Source organism: Silene latifolia, chromosome X (genome assembly GCF_048544455.1).
Source record: "Silene latifolia isolate original U9 population chromosome X, ASM4854445v1, whole genome shotgun sequence".
In the NCBI taxonomy this organism is placed as follows: domain Eukaryota; kingdom Viridiplantae; phylum Streptophyta; class Magnoliopsida; order Caryophyllales; family Caryophyllaceae; genus Silene; species Silene latifolia.
In genome coordinates, this window is record NC_133537.1 from 64485476 (window position 1) to 64501213 (window position 15738).

Genomic DNA, 15738 nt, shown 5'->3' on the forward strand with positions numbered 1-15738 from the left:
ACTCTGAAAACTTGTTATATAACTTTTGCACACTTAAACCTCGTGAATGTATCCTCTATCTTAACACCCTTCTACGGTAGCATCCTTGTGTCTTAATTTGTTTAACTTTCCACTTTGTAGGATGGATCCCTACAATGTACACCCGCGAGACTGTTACATGTCACTTGATGCTGACTTCAATGAGCATTGTGAGAAACTTTGTGCTGCCATGGACAAGTATGGCCATAATGGGCATCCTGAGTACTTAACTAATACTCAGTTAAGAGCGTATACCCTTATCGATACTATCCCTGACTCTGGCATACTAAAGGACAGCAAACACTTCTATATGAGAGAGTTGTCCACCCATTGCATGAGGTTATGCCGTGACCCCAATTACACCGGCGGGGCCAGATACCCGCCCGAGCTTACCTTTGACTTTATATCAGGCGACCTGAGATACGAATTTTATGCTAATGTACCTGATGCCGAAAGTACGACTGAACCACCCAAACCAGACTTTGGGGAAGAGGTGAACCAGGAAGGGAATGACATAGAAGTCACCAAGAATCGAGTAAGCGCGACCTAAGAACTGTTAGGTTAGGGTTAGTAACACCATGATCGGTCTGTTGTGAAACCGTGTAAACCTTTGGCTCCCTTCTTATTGTTCTTTTAGTTTGATGATTGTGTTTTTAAGTTAAGCATGAGCTAAGTAATAAGTGTTACTTGTTGACAATCAATTAATTCCATGAATAAAACCTTGTTTTCGACTTTAATGTTAATGCGCAATCTCTTATCATGTGTTCTTTCCTGTTACATGTGGTTGACAGTGATTTTGTTGCATATGTATATGAAAGTTGAAAAGAGGTTACGAGGACGTAACCATGTTTCTAGTTGGGTAGGATTGTAAAATCTTAATGTTTATGTTGCACTTGTTTGTAGATTGTAGTTTTGATCAAGTTGATGTTTCGTTGTGGGGTACCAATGCAAATGAGTTCTATATGTTTTGTTCCTACTTCTGTTAGTTAGTTGATGTGTAAAAGGAGAGTGTGGTTAAACTACTGGTATTTAGTTATGAGTTATGGGGCCTATGAGCCGAGTTATGTTTACGGGAGTTATGTTCTCGGTCTAATGTGACCATGGTTATTGAGTTACTTGAGTTTGAGATCGAAATTTAGATGGAAGATGACGGTGTTCTCAGGTGATTATTTAGTTGTTATACATTTGTGTTCTCAGGTAATTATTGGTTGTAGTTAGTTGGGTTAAGTGAAGAGGAGTTAAACTTCGGGACGAAGTTTATTTTTAGGAGGGTAGAATGTAACATTTCGTGTCTGTTATGTTTAATTGATGTGTCAAAAGTGTGTGTTAACTGTGTTATAAATGCGTGACGTCCGTATGTACGATATACAATACCCCTTTCTGATGTTTGAGTACGGGAGCGAACTTCGGGACGAAGTTCATTTTAAGGGGGGAAGACTGTAATACCCCGTATTTTATATAATCGATTAAACGGATATTATTATATATTAATTATTATACATTTTTATGTTGGTTGCATCGTAATATCGTGAATGTTATTAAGTCGGGTTATATCATATATGTTGAGTCGGGCTATATCACCTTTTGTCTTTTGGGTCAAGAAGCGTATCACCCTTTTACCCAGGCACGTTTACCCATGACCCATTTACCGTCTAACCTAAACTTTAACCTTTTTACCCTAGCTCTAAAAACCCTACTCCCTCACCCGCCTCCCTCTTTTCATCGGCACCAATTTCAACCCTCACACAAATCGAGAGCAACGAGAGTGAGTGTGGGTGTTGGCGGCGCATCAAGGAAGGCTTTAGGGTGTTTGTCGACGTCCGTAGGCGACCCTAGTGGCTGTTGTGGTGGCGGAAAAGGTAAGAGTACAACCCTTTCCTTCTGTTTTCGCCATTTCTGTCAAGTTTTGTTATTGTTTCGTGTCTTAGGGAGGTGAGGCTGGTGGTTGTTGATGGGGTAAGGGAATTGGGTGGAATGTGTCGAGTGTGGTGGTGGTTTTTAGGGAGCTTTTAGGTGGTGTTAATGGCAGGGAGAGGCGGCTTCGACATGGGGTATCAAACGGGTTTATATGCGGGTTTTCAGGCGGGTTTAGACGGGTATGTTTGGGGTGGTGCCACCGTGGACTCGGGGGAGGTCGAAACGGCGGCGCCATGGCGTGTGGGTTCGTGGACTGACGGCGAGCAGGGATGTGGTGGTTTGGCAGGGGATAGGTGTTGGCTGCGGTGGTGGTAAGGCGAGAACAGGGGGTGGTTGGTGAGGCTCGGTGTTGAACCAGGCCAAAAGACGGCCCTGGTTTGACTCGCCGGCAACGGTCGACCCTAGTGGGGGTGGTCGTTGGTGGCTGGGTCAGACTGGAGGTTTGGGCTGGTGGCTGACACGGGCTGGTGGCGGCGCGTGGGGGCGTGGGAGCGCGTGTGATGGGACGGGGGTTGATGACGGGTTGTTTTTAGCTGTGAAACGGTTTTGTCATAGTTTAATTGTTAGAATTCGTTAATTTATCGTATTAATTATTTAATTTAATTCCCGAGTCTTTTAAAATAATTAGAGACGGGTTTGAGTCGGGTTTGTTAAAATGGAAAAGCTGCTAGATCGGGAAAGTTTCCATTTAGGGAAACTTTCCATTTTAAGAGGTTTCTATTTTAATAACTTCTATTTTTGGGAACGGGAATAGCTTAAGTAATTGTTTATCATTTATTTATCTTTCAGAGGGCGAATTGTTGTGGAATATTACTGAGCACCCAACTATTTGACTGCGGTATTGAGGTAGGGAAATACACTTGACTTATTATCGTTATTGTTGAATTGTGTTGACTTGTTTGTGTTTCATATGACCAAACTGTGAACGTGACTTGATTCGTGGTTGTTGATTCATGTTATGATTCATATCCTGGAATGTGCTTGACTGAATTGATCGTATTGAGTATATTATCACAACATTCGATGCATCGGCATGATTCTATGATTTACCGGTTCAATGATATACATATTGTGTTGCATTAATTTCTTGAGCATTCATATGCATTGGAGATGGAGGATGTGGTGGTGACGTGGTGTGGTGATGATGTTGTGATAAGGCCCAGGCGGGTTCTGCAGGACTTGCCCTGGGGTCCTCAGCTGCGAGCTGGCAGATCGGCTACGGTCGATATATAGTCTACCGGGGATCGGTATGGCTGAGTTGTCCGGGTTATGAGATACGAGTTGAGATGGAGATGGAGGTGAGGAAGGAGCATGCATATCATACTTTGTTGTTTCATTGTATTCCCTACTCAACCTCGTGGTTGACCCTGTGTATTCGTGAACACCTGCGACGATCCAAATATTGGGGAGCAGACTTGACAGGTTTATGAGATAGGATGGAAGCTTGATGGGCACGAGACACTGGATCAGAAGACTTAGTAGCTAGATCATCATTTAGAAGACTTTACTTTTATTTATGGTAGTTCTTTGTAATTTGATGTAAATGAGGTTTGTAAAAAGTTAAGTTAAAGAAATTATGTAATTTGCCTTGGAGTTTAATTTGTTATTCACTACCTCGGGAAACCGAGATGGTAACAGTCCGGTTTATTAGGGAATGTCTTGCTAGAGGCTCCTTTATAAATCGGGGTGTTACAATGCTAATTGTGTCATTTGAGTTTCCAACATCTTTGTGTGGGCCAGTATGTTGTTGATGGTGATATATATCTTTGGCTTGACTATCTTTTTACATTTGGGTGAAAAATTCTTGTTGGTTCTTTTGCATTTGGAGGACCGCTTTTTGAACATCAAAGCTTTGGTCATTTGGTTGGTTGTAGGAAGGTTGATTTTGGAAACCTTGGCTTTGGTTGAAAAAGGGTCTTTGAGCTTGGTTTCTCATTGGAGGTGGGGTGTATGTTTGTTGGGGGTTTTGGACATTTTGGCTCTTGTATGAAAGATTTGGATGGAATTTGGTGTTCTCATTATAGTAGTTGGAATAAGGGGTACCATTCTTGTATGCTTGGAAATCATAAACTTGTTCTCTTGTTCCCCTACATTCATTTTGATCATGTCCCAAGGTTCCACAACTTTCACATACTCCACTTGGGATTGAGGATGATGCCACCATAGCATTAACATGTTGTTTGGGTGATTTGGAAGCTTCATCAAGCTTAGCCATGGCCTTCTCAAACTTCAAATTGATGGTGTCGATGTGAGCACTTAATTGAGCACCCAATTAAGTGATGGAATCTACCTCATGCTTTCCTCCTCTTGTGGCCTTTCGAGGCCTACTATATTGGGAATTAAGAACCGCCATCTCTTCGATTTTGGCCCATGTTTGATTGTCATCAACTTCAGCAAACATCCCATTGGATCCCATATTGAGAATACTGCGGGAGTCTTCATATAGACTGTTCCAAAATTGTTGCACAAGGAACCACTCACTAAGCCCATGGTGTGGACAAGAACGACATGTGTCCTTAAATCTCTCCCATGCTTCATATAACGATTCCTCATCCCTTTGCTTGAACCCGGTGATTTGGGCTCTCAACATATTAGTCTTCTCTGGAGGGTAGAATTTCTTGTAGAAGGCAAATGCTAACTTCTTCCATGAATCAATACCAAGGTTAGCCTTGTCTAGGCTCTTCAACCATTGCTATGCGGTACCAATCAAACAAAAAGGAAACAATACCCATCAGATTTGGTCTTGAGTAACTCCGGTTTGAGAAATTGCATCACAATAGTCACAAAAAGTCTCCATATGTGAGTGAGGGTCTTCATTAGGCATCCCTCCAAATTGACTTCTCTCAACTAATTGTATGAATGCGGATTTGGCAATGAAATTACCGGTTAAATGTGGTGGTGTAGGAGTACCATTTGGTAGGTTCTCCTCGGTTGGTACGGAATGTGATGAAAATTTAGGCATTGTAGGTTGATTTTGTGGTGGGTTTGGAATTGGGTTGTCCTCTCCTTCTATTGAAATAGGGTTGGTAAACTCAATGTTATTTGGTTGAATGTCCACAATCTCACCAATACCTACAACTCTTGAATTACCTCTAGCAACTCTTCTATTGTTGGTTAAGGTCCTTTCAATCTCGAAATCAATAGGTAATAAATTACCTTGTGATCTCCTAGTCATGCAAAATATCGAACAACTTGATAACAATTAGAACAACGTTGAGGAGATTGACTTCCCAAAGGTAAAGAAAGACACAACTAAAAACAATTAATGAAAATTAAACCAATTAAACACCGTCCCCGGAAACGGCGTCATTTTTGGTCCGGTTAAAACTCGTCGTCAAAAGCTACCAACCAAAATAATATTTATAACTTCACAAACTACTCTTAGCAAAGAGGTAAGTAAAGGTCAGATCCCAAGGGACGGGTATTGATGTAGGATTTTCAATTGCAAGTAGCTATGTCTAAGGGTGTCACAAATTGGGTTTGAGATGAGATGAAGTCTAAACTAATCAACAAAATGAAAGTAAATTAATGAAAACAAAGTAAAGCAAATAAAGGGGTTTGTAAACAATTGATTAAAGGCACTAGGGTGTCATGGGTTCATAGGAGATTCATGGGAGTAGATTATACAAACATGTTCTCAATTAGATGCAAGCACTTATTGTTGTGATGGGATCGAGTTAGTGTATATCTTACAATCCCTAGGAAGATTTGGGTCCCGGAGCTGAGTCATCTAGACTGTACAACACCTACAAGTCGACTTAATTCTTCCTATTCAACTCTATACATGGTCTAATAAGGCTCGAGTTGGTTTATATCTTACAAGCCTCATTGAAAAGATAAGGGATGGTAAAAAAATGCAAGAATTCATAGGCTCGCATTTCATCAAACATAACATGTGCATAGGTTGAAATCACAACAAGCAAGCAAATTAATTATGAGAACATATTAGATTAAGCATAGATCAATCCCCATGTTTGTTTCCCCTAATTCCCCATTAACCCTAGTTAAAGAACTACTTACTCATTATCAAGTTTAGCATGCTAATAAGGTTGTCAATCATACTAACAAAGTAAAGCATGATGAATAAATGAAAGTGATTAACAATAATTAAACAATGGTAAAGAAGAATTATACCTATGAAGATGATCCAAATGATAAAGTAAAGAATAATAGAAGTACTTGATGATTGATGGAAGGTTGTCAATCCCCCAAATAATCTTCTAATTACCCAAATAAAAGGAAGAACAATAGAGAAATTGAGGAAAGATTAAGATGTGATTAATATTGAGAAATATATTACAACTAAATTAAGACTAAATTATGATAGGATTAAGAGAGTATTAAGAGTTGATGAGATTGGATGATAATCTTGGTAGTACAAAGGGGTATATATACTAAAATTAAGTACAAGGATTAGGGTTACTAAGGGTTTAAATGACTATTAAGACCCTAAGAAAAACTTGAGTAAATGTTACTCACGAGGGATATGCGCGGATCCTCCTTGCTAGTCCTGCCACGATCCGCTCGTCCTATGCTGAGGCACGTGCTGTTCTGCATTGAGATCCGCTCAGATCAGGGAGGGGATGCTCGGATCGTAGCTCTCCAGTCCGCTCGTCCTGGGATCAAGCCGCTCGGATCCTGGCAGTTTGGTACACTCAGATCATGCTCGGGCTGCTCGGATCCTTGGGCAGAGTAGTTCCCTTGTTTGGTTCCTTAACAATCCGCAAGGATCGTCTTGAGGATGCAAGGATCTTTTCATCATTGCCCATTTCACTTTATTTATCTACGTAGGCCCGTAGTGTTGGTCTTCTCTTTGATTCATGGTCATTAGATGCGATCCATTTAGCTCTATTTCGCCTCATAAATGCAAGGTTAGTAATCCTTTCCTACCAAGGACACAAAACCTCAAAGGATATGCAAAAATGGGAAACTAAAGATAATAAATGACCCAAATATGTGCTAGAAAGCATGGGAAGGAGGTTAATTCGGGGACTAAATGTGCTCAAATATGAGTCACATCAACCTCGAGACCCGAGGTGAACTTGAATAAGAAGACCCCCCCCCCCCCCCCTCCTCCTTGGGGGATGAGTAATCTCAGGCATGAACATGAAATGGTTTGGTGGAGTCCCACAAGAACCACCATTTGTACATAGCATGCATGTAGTCAGAAAATAAGAGACTTAAGAAGCGTCGTAGTTAGCATATTGGATTGCGTGACGACACCCCTCAATTGCCCCGCTTCCCGACATGATGCGTCGGCTTGAAAGTGGAAAACATAAGGAAATGGGAAAGTGAAGGAGCCGGTTCATATGGACAAATAAATAAGAGAAAAAGCAAAGAATTTCATGTATAGTGCTCCCGTGTTGGTGGACCGGCAACCGGTGCCCCCACCCGCAGCGAGCACATTTGCAAATTGTTGAACAATCAAGAATTGATCAAAGTAGTGTTCCCTGCCCGCAGGCCGGCAGCCAGCTCACCGGCAGAGAACACACCTATGTGGAAAGCTGAAGGAAATTGAAGTAGGAGATCTCCCTGCCGACAGGCCGGCAACCGGCTCACCGGCAAGGAAACACGACAACAAAGGAAAAAGAGAAGAAACGCAGGAAGGGGTGTTCCTTGCCGGCAGGCCGACAGCCGGCTCACCGGCAGAGAATACGGGATTGCTGAACAACGGGTTGAAAAGGAGAAGGAGAGGAGCTCCCTGCCGGTGGACCGGTAGCCGGTGCCCCCACCGACAGTGAGACATTCATTGTCTGAAATGAATTCGGGAAAATTTAAATTAAAGGGGAGGACTTCCTGCCGGTGGACCGGCAGTCGGTGCCCTCAGCGGAACGGGACCCCGACAGAACTAATAATACACGAACATCACCCCAAATCTTTCATTTTCTTTCAGATTTGCTACTCTCTAAAACTCCCCTCTCCCTCTCCTAAACCCCCTATCCCCTACTTACCTTCAACAATCACCCAACCAACCACCCTACTTTACCACTAACCTCCCTATTCCTTCATCAATGGCGGGAAAGGGAACACGAGGCGACCTTGTTAGGGCACAACAACAACTTGTCGAGGCGGCGGCCAATGATACCAACCCGGATCCCGATTTTACGGAGGTTGAGTTTGTAACTCAAACTCAAAAAAGTAATTTTATTCTCTTCAAGCAACGCCCCCTAACCCCGACTAGGTTTATGTGTCGCGCATCTATGATAAACCTAGGTTTAGACAAAGAAACCAAAGCCTTGTTTAGGGGAGTCGGTATGAAAGGAATGTATAATATGCATGAGCGGACTTACCCCCGAATTACCTGGGAATTTTTGAGTAGTTTGCGTATTAATAAGGATAGAGGAAACGGTATGGTGGCCCAACTTCATTTTCGTCTTATGAACCGAGACCACACCATTTCTCTTGCCCGACTCGCGAATATGTTCGGGTTGGAAAATGCCACCTCCCACACGGCACCCGAAACTCTTCACTTTTCACGGATGTGGAAAGCTATTTCGGGGCTAGACGATCGGAATGGTGTGAAACGACCGGCCACCTCTTATCACAATGTACCCATAAGAATATGGCACCGATTTATAGGGTGTACTGTTTTTGCCGTCGATGAGCCTTGGGTATTTTGGGTTATAGAGCTCGAAATTTTGGGCTCCTACTTGATCACGAAACCTAAGCCGTATAAAATCAATATTGCTCATCACATGGCCCTCCACCTCGCCAAATTGGCTAACTCTCCGAGGCAAAAGGTCCCCCTTCATGTGGATGGCATCATCACCCGCATAGCCAAGAGCCTTGACCGACCGGTGGGCTTATCCACCATGAATTGGCTACTCGAGGAGACCTACATCACAAAGGACTACATGTGGAAATCCCTTGAATGGATCAAGTAAAACCCCTTCGACGGCCTTGACTATTGGCAAATCCAAAAGCGGAACTCCATCCCGCTCCCAAATGCCAACAAAATAAAAATTAAGCCCGACCAAGACACCTACCTCCTTGAAATTGAAGCGGAGGAGGACCCGTCCCGACCTCCCCAAGAGCACCTATCACCTATGAGAGGGATAACCCGACGCAAACCGAGTCCACTCTCCGGTTCATGATGCCAACTCCCTCCGTCTTTCAACCTAACCCGTGGAACCCTCAATTTGGTGAATGATCCTCTTCTCATCAACCTCCTCAACCAACCCCACTCCACTCCGACTTGGTGTCATTCATGAATGACATGAGGTTGGGTTTACAAATGGCCGCTAGTGAGAGGCGCGGGTTAGAACAACGTTTGGATAGGATCTACTTTGACCAAGCAACGGGGCAATTCCCCATTATGATGACTATCGGAGAAGGCACTACAAACACCCCTCCGACCTTTACCCCTCCTACTACCTTGAGCCGGATGGTGAGTATCCGAAATATGGGAACTTTACCTACGCCGACATGAACATTTGGCAGGATTACTTTAGCGCCCCGGTTTTCCCCACCCCGGCCTTTACTCAATGGGAGGGGCATGATACTCAATGGTTTGGAGGAGCTCCTTCCATTTTTGGTGAGGTCGGGTTCGCTAGTGGCTCAAGAGGGAACCAAGAGTTGTTCATCGACACCACCATGGGACCGGGTGACTCCACCATGGGCATGAACAGGGATGACTTCATCCGGGAACCCGAGTTTGGAACGGGAAATGATAATGATGATGATGAAGAGGACGACCAGTCCTAGATGGCCTAGTTCTTTTTGGCCTACCTTTGCTCCCAATCCAATCCAAAGCCGAGTACGACTCCCTTAATCCAGAATCTCTCATTCATATTTCCTTTTGTATGCATTTAGATTACTTGTTATATATTTTGTCTAGTAATCATGTAGTTGCATTCATCTAAGCTTGCATTAGATTTCAATTTTGTAACATATTGTCACATGTAGGAATTGCATCCATTTAGCATAATTTGCATTGTCATTTCAATATTGCATGTAGTATAGATCATGCATTGCACCCCGTTTAAAAACACACACAAAAATTGAAAAATTGAAAATTTCAGAAAAAACATGCACTTTAATTTCCGGATCTCCTCTATACACTATGTAAATAGATAAGTGTGGGGAGGAGATCCTATAAATTGAAAAATACAAAAATATGTCTTTTATTTTCGAAAAAAAAATCAAAGAAAAACAAAAAAAACATGCTCTTTTATTTCACATTTGCCTCCCACCCACACTTCCTCTGTCACCGGATGTTGTATATATCAAGTGTGAAGAGGAGGCTAAAAAAAACCATAAACAAGTTGTTTCATTTCAAAAAAATTCAAAAACTCCAAAAACATGTTTTAGTTTCAAAAACAAATCAAAAATACAAAAATATGCCTTTCAATTTTCCTTTTTCCTCCCTACATTTCGTTCCATCGAGGACGATGTATAACAACCCGACCCTCCACTGTCGTAACACAACCCCAATATGATGGGTGGGCACCTTTGGGCCCATTATTTGTCCTCACTTAAGCCCAAAAGCACAAGGCCTTGTTACTAAGTGGTGGGTGGAAGCCCTTATAAATATATCATAAACTCCATATTTTCCCGATGTGGGACAACTCCTCTCAAACTCTTAAGGTGTTACAAACTCCCACACTTAAATAACCCAACGTCCCCATTGTGCCCGGAGGCTAACCGCAGCCAAGCTCAGAATCCTCCCCTGCTAGGTGGGTGACCCGGGTACTCCTGACCATAGGCTCACCACTCGGTTGCAGGGTTGCTCTGATACCATTTATAACAACCCGGCCCTCCACTGTCGTAACACAACCCCAATAAGATGGGTGTGCAATTTTGGGCCTATTATTTGTCCTCACTTAAGCCCAAAAGCACAAGGCCTTGTTACTAAGTGGTGGGTGGAAGCCCTTATAAATATATCACAAACTCCTTATTTTCCCGATGTGGGACAACTCCTCTCAAACTCATGGGGTGTTACACGATGTGCATCTTAAGTATGGGGAGGGAAATATCTACTTCGTACATATTTGTTAATAATGTACATTTGTAAATAAATTGTAAATTTGACAAAATTTCAAAAAAAAAAATCCAAAAAAATAGAAAAACTTTCAAAAAAATACAAAAATATTGCATTGTATATATATACTTGTTGTTGGCTAACCTTTGACATAGACATTGAGCATTTGAGGCAAAAAGGAGCTAGAAGAGCCGCTTGGTAAACTCATTCTAATCTCTTACTCCTTCACCGTTCTTTCTTTATATATCTTGCATATTTGAAGGAGGATGGGATTTTGTGCCTTGGATGTTCCTTCTGGGAACTGTTGGACTGTTGTGTTGGTGTTGGTATGCTGCTAGGTTTAGTCAACTTGTTGCATGTTTATCTTATGTTCATTTCAATTTCTACATGCATTATAACATGTACATACGTGTTTGTCTTAGGTTAGGATCATTTGCATCAGTTTTTATATAAATGTGCACAAATGTGGTCAAGGTTGGGAAGTCAGTACCCTAAGGATGAGTCAAGTTCCAATTGTGCCTTCCCCCTTCCCGTGTCATACACCCGTGTCCATAGATTAGTTGTGGGAAATTTAGGACCTGACTAACGAGTCTAGGCTGCCCTGTGAGACCATTGACCGTAGGCTGGACCTAGGTCTCGACCTAGCCACTCATATGTGAGGATTAGAACCTCTTAGGGTCGGTACATTCATAACCGACCCCCGTTTACGATTGTGAGTAGGTCTCATCGCGGGACATGTTATGTCTAGACGCATAAGTGTGTCATTCCGTCCTTAGACTATGATTTGCATTTCATTTTTGTGCACAAGTTATGAAATAAAATCTGTTTCACATGCATATGAACCTCACATAGCCAAATAGCCTTGTTTTGTCCCTTCCATTATCTCCCTTTTTTGTTTCACCCCCTTGAGCTTTAGCCTTTCCATTTGGCAAACCCACTAAATTAGCAACATTCCATATACACCTTTCCTTGATCAAGAATTGGTCGATCATGTACTAGTCTTTTAGGAGGTGATTTTGGTCATAGTGGTGGATAGTGTACATATCCACTTGGGTCGAAATTTGGTATGTATTTGGCGTTGTATATAAATAAGAGGTTGTGATATGGAAATGAAAAAAAAAAAACAAAATAGAAAAGTGAAAAAGTTTTGAAAAATCCAAAAAGAGCTAGCTGTGATTGTATATTTGTGTTAGGAAAAGAAAAGGCAAGCAACTCCCCTCCTCATCATTTTAAGAGGCAGAAAAAGCCGTTGCTAAAATAAAGGGGCGATTTGATGTTTTTCCAAAGTGAGTCGGGTTTACACAATTTTTGCTTGATTTTGGGAAACGGAACTCTTGTTAGGGTGTAGACATTGCTCATTGGTTGAAATAAGAGGAGTATTTTCAAGTTTTTCCGATTTGAGTTAGGTTTATGCAATTTTTGCATAGTGTTGATAATCAATTCTATGTTACGGCGTAGACGTGTCTCATTTATTGCAATAAGAAGTAGGATGTGATGTGTTCACAATTCTTGATTTGAACTCCACATATCCAAACTGTGCTTGCACCAATCCCGTTTCGCCCTACTCCCTAGCCCCGTTACAACCCCTGTTTCATGATTTGTTACATCGCTACATTTTGCATTTCATTTGGACATAGGACGGTCTAACACATTAGGTTGCGGGCATGCTCTCACGAGTCACAGTAGGAGAGTGTTTTGTTTACTTTTTGTACAACAACACCCGAAATTTAAATGCGAGACGAGTGAAAATCGTGAGGATGTCATTGACCTAGGTCCCCTTAGTCATGGGTCAATAGGTTGAATCTTGTGCAGGTTTTGTAATTCTCGGAGGTCTATTCTCTTTTTCCCCTTTCCCGCTCTAGAATCCGTTTCTTGAGCTTTATTGGACACATTAGGGTTTCTTGGGCCACGCTTAAGGGGGTTGGCACCTCCATTGACACTCTGAGACGGTATTTCCCGACCGAGACCATGTTCTTGAGCTAAAATTTCGGCCACTTAGATGAGGAAGTGGACCATTTTTGTTAGATGGATTCTACTACTTGCTTTTGTGCTCACATGATCGGATGCATCGCATTTTTCTTGCAAGCCCCCACTTGCCTTACGAGTTGTGTCTTACCTCATAGGCATAACTACGTGAGTTGAAGGGACGGAGGAGGCCCGTTAATTGCCTTCCATCGGATATTATTACCATAGTTAGTCTATAGTTGAATAAGTGTCTCTTTTTTACCCACCCACTTACTCGAGGACGAGTAATGTTCAAGTGTGGGGAGGTTTGATATATGATTTATTTTCACCGAATTTCCCTTCTACTTTCATGTATTCCGACTCTTATTGAGTCGGTTTTGTGCGTCTTATCTTGCATTTTGTGCCGGATATCCAGGTCTATGATTTTGTGCCCCTCTTGTAGGACTTGAGACGGTTATAGAGAAGTCGGGGCAAGTGAGGTGGTTTGATGAGTAAGCATGAGGAAAAAAAGGTTGAAATATTGAAGAAGTGTTCTCTGCCGGCAGCCCGTCCACCGGCAGGGAACACGACCTGGTGAAAGGAAGGATGAAATGCTGAAGAAGAGTTCTCTACAGGCAGGCCGGCAGCCGGCCCACCGGTAGGGAACCCCCTCCCATGCCTTAGAAAATTTAGGAGAGAATTGAAGAAATAAAGAAGGAAGATCTCGCTGCCGGTTGGCACCTCGACAGCCGGTCCACCGGCACACGCACCATCAAGTTGAAGAATTGAAGTGAAGAAACCCAGCAAGAGGTGTTCTCTGCCGGCAGGCCGGCAGCCGGTCCACCGGCGGGAAACACACCCAAGCCAATTCTATTGCATTTTGAAGAAAGAGCTCGTTGCCGGCAGGGAGGCCGGCAACCGGTTGACCGTCACAGAGACCAAACACGCGAGCCTGGGCTTCTTTTCCTCCTTATATTTAATCCAAGGGGATAGTATAAATGCCCCTTCCTTAATCAATTGTAGACACATACCTTAGATTTGAAATTATTTCCTTAATTTTATACAAACCCTTAATCAAAACTTTAGTCTTTCCTTAATCAATTATTAATCACTTCCTATATTAGCTTAGAATTAGTATTGTTTAATTGTTTACATTTACTATTGGGTTGTTAATTGGAGATTGGTGAAGATTATTCTTCTATTTAATCAAAGGTTGAAACTTTGTCTTCAATATTGGTATAATCTCTTCTCTATTGTTGTTCATATTTCATTTGTTTACATATTGAATTGTTTAGTTAATAGAATTTGCAAACATGTTTCCCTTTGCTTGTTTTATGCTAAATTCTTCACCTTTTGTTTATGTCACCATGAGCATGTGTGAGTAGTGCCTTACTAGGATGTAGGGGAATCCCTTGTAGTGTTAAGGAGAGGCCTTTGGCATGGATTAATGGTAATTCTTGGGTTGTTTACATTTACTACTTGTTATGCACATAAGGTGTTTGGTGAATTGTTCAAATGAGTAAGTTGAGTTAATTCTTCTAATAATTTATCTACTATTTGAGTGAGTAACTTGAGTAGTAACTAGGATTTGATAACAAGTTTTGAGTAAGATTAATTGAATGAGTAAGTTTGTTTATCTCGGCTCATGTTTAGAATTTACATCGAGAGGTTAGAATCTACATGTTGTAACAACCTAGATAACCATTAGTCCATGCCTATTTTCCCCTCTCCTTACTACTTGGGTGAACCCGACCGTCCTAGTCTTTCTTAATCATCGTTTTAGACCATCGTAATCATTGCTTAATTCCTACTAGATTTAGTTTACATTTTAGTCATTAGTTAAAACTTAAACCACCTCTTTTTAGATCGAACTAAACTAGTTTATAAACGAGTAATCCTAGTGCCACAATTTTCGTCCTTTGGGTTCGACCCTTTTTGCATATTACAACGATCAATTGTTCACTTGCGAAAGGAGTATAAATAAAACTCATAACAATTCGTTATGTACATCTATGTCTTTGTTGAAGCTGAGGGAGGAGATGTTCAAGATGGGGATTCATATGATTTGAAAAGGGGATGCCATCGGGTACTTGACCATCGAACCGGACTTGTATGATGACATAAAGATGAAACAAGAGCTTGATCCAAATATTCAAGAATGGAAGTCAAGGGTAGAGAGTGGCATGGGTTCAAGGTTTTTTATCCAAACAGATGGGAGTGTTCGTTTTGATGGGAGATGGTGTGTTCCAAGTGATGCGGACTTGAAAAGATTGATCATGACGGAGGCTCATTGCACTCCTTATTCACTTCACCCAGGGGGTGACAAGCTTTATAAGGACCTAAAAAAAATGTTTTGGTGGCCTAATATGAAGAAAGATGTGGCCGAGTTTGTGGCCTAGTGTCTAACTTTCCAGGGAGTAAAAGGTGAGCAACGTAGGCCACAAGGTAAGATTCAATCATTTGAGGTGCCAGAGTGGAGTTGGGAGTCGATCTCTATGCACTTTATCGTGGGGTTACCAAGGACTCAGCAAGGTAACAATATGATTTGGGTGATTGTCGATCGTTTAAGAAAGTCAGCTCACTTTATTCCGATGAAGGATACTTGGACCAAGATACAGTTAGCCTTGGGTTATAGGAAACATGTGGTTCGGTTACATGGTGTGCCAAAGGATATAGTGGCGGATCGAGATACGAGGTTTATATCACGGTTCTGCCAAGAGTTGTAGGATTTGATGGGAACGACCTTAAAGATGAGTACAGCTTTTCATCCTGCCACAGATGGTCAGACTGAGAGGACTATCAAGATCTTTGAGGACATGTTGAGAGCTTGTGCCATGGAGTTTGGTGGAAGTTGGGAAGATAGGCTGGACTTGATTGAG

General features: G+C 42.0%; 1 non-coding gene across 1 annotated transcript; it reads left to right on the forward strand.

Annotated features, from left to right (window-relative positions):
• The first annotated feature begins 4418 nt into the window (after positions 1 to 4418).
• Positions 4419 to 4525, forward strand: LOC141625376 (small nucleolar RNA R71). The gene has a single exon (XR_012535161.1). It is a non-coding gene; the product is annotated as a small nucleolar RNA R71 (small nucleolar RNA).
• The last annotated feature ends 11213 nt before the right edge of the window (positions 4526 to 15738 follow it).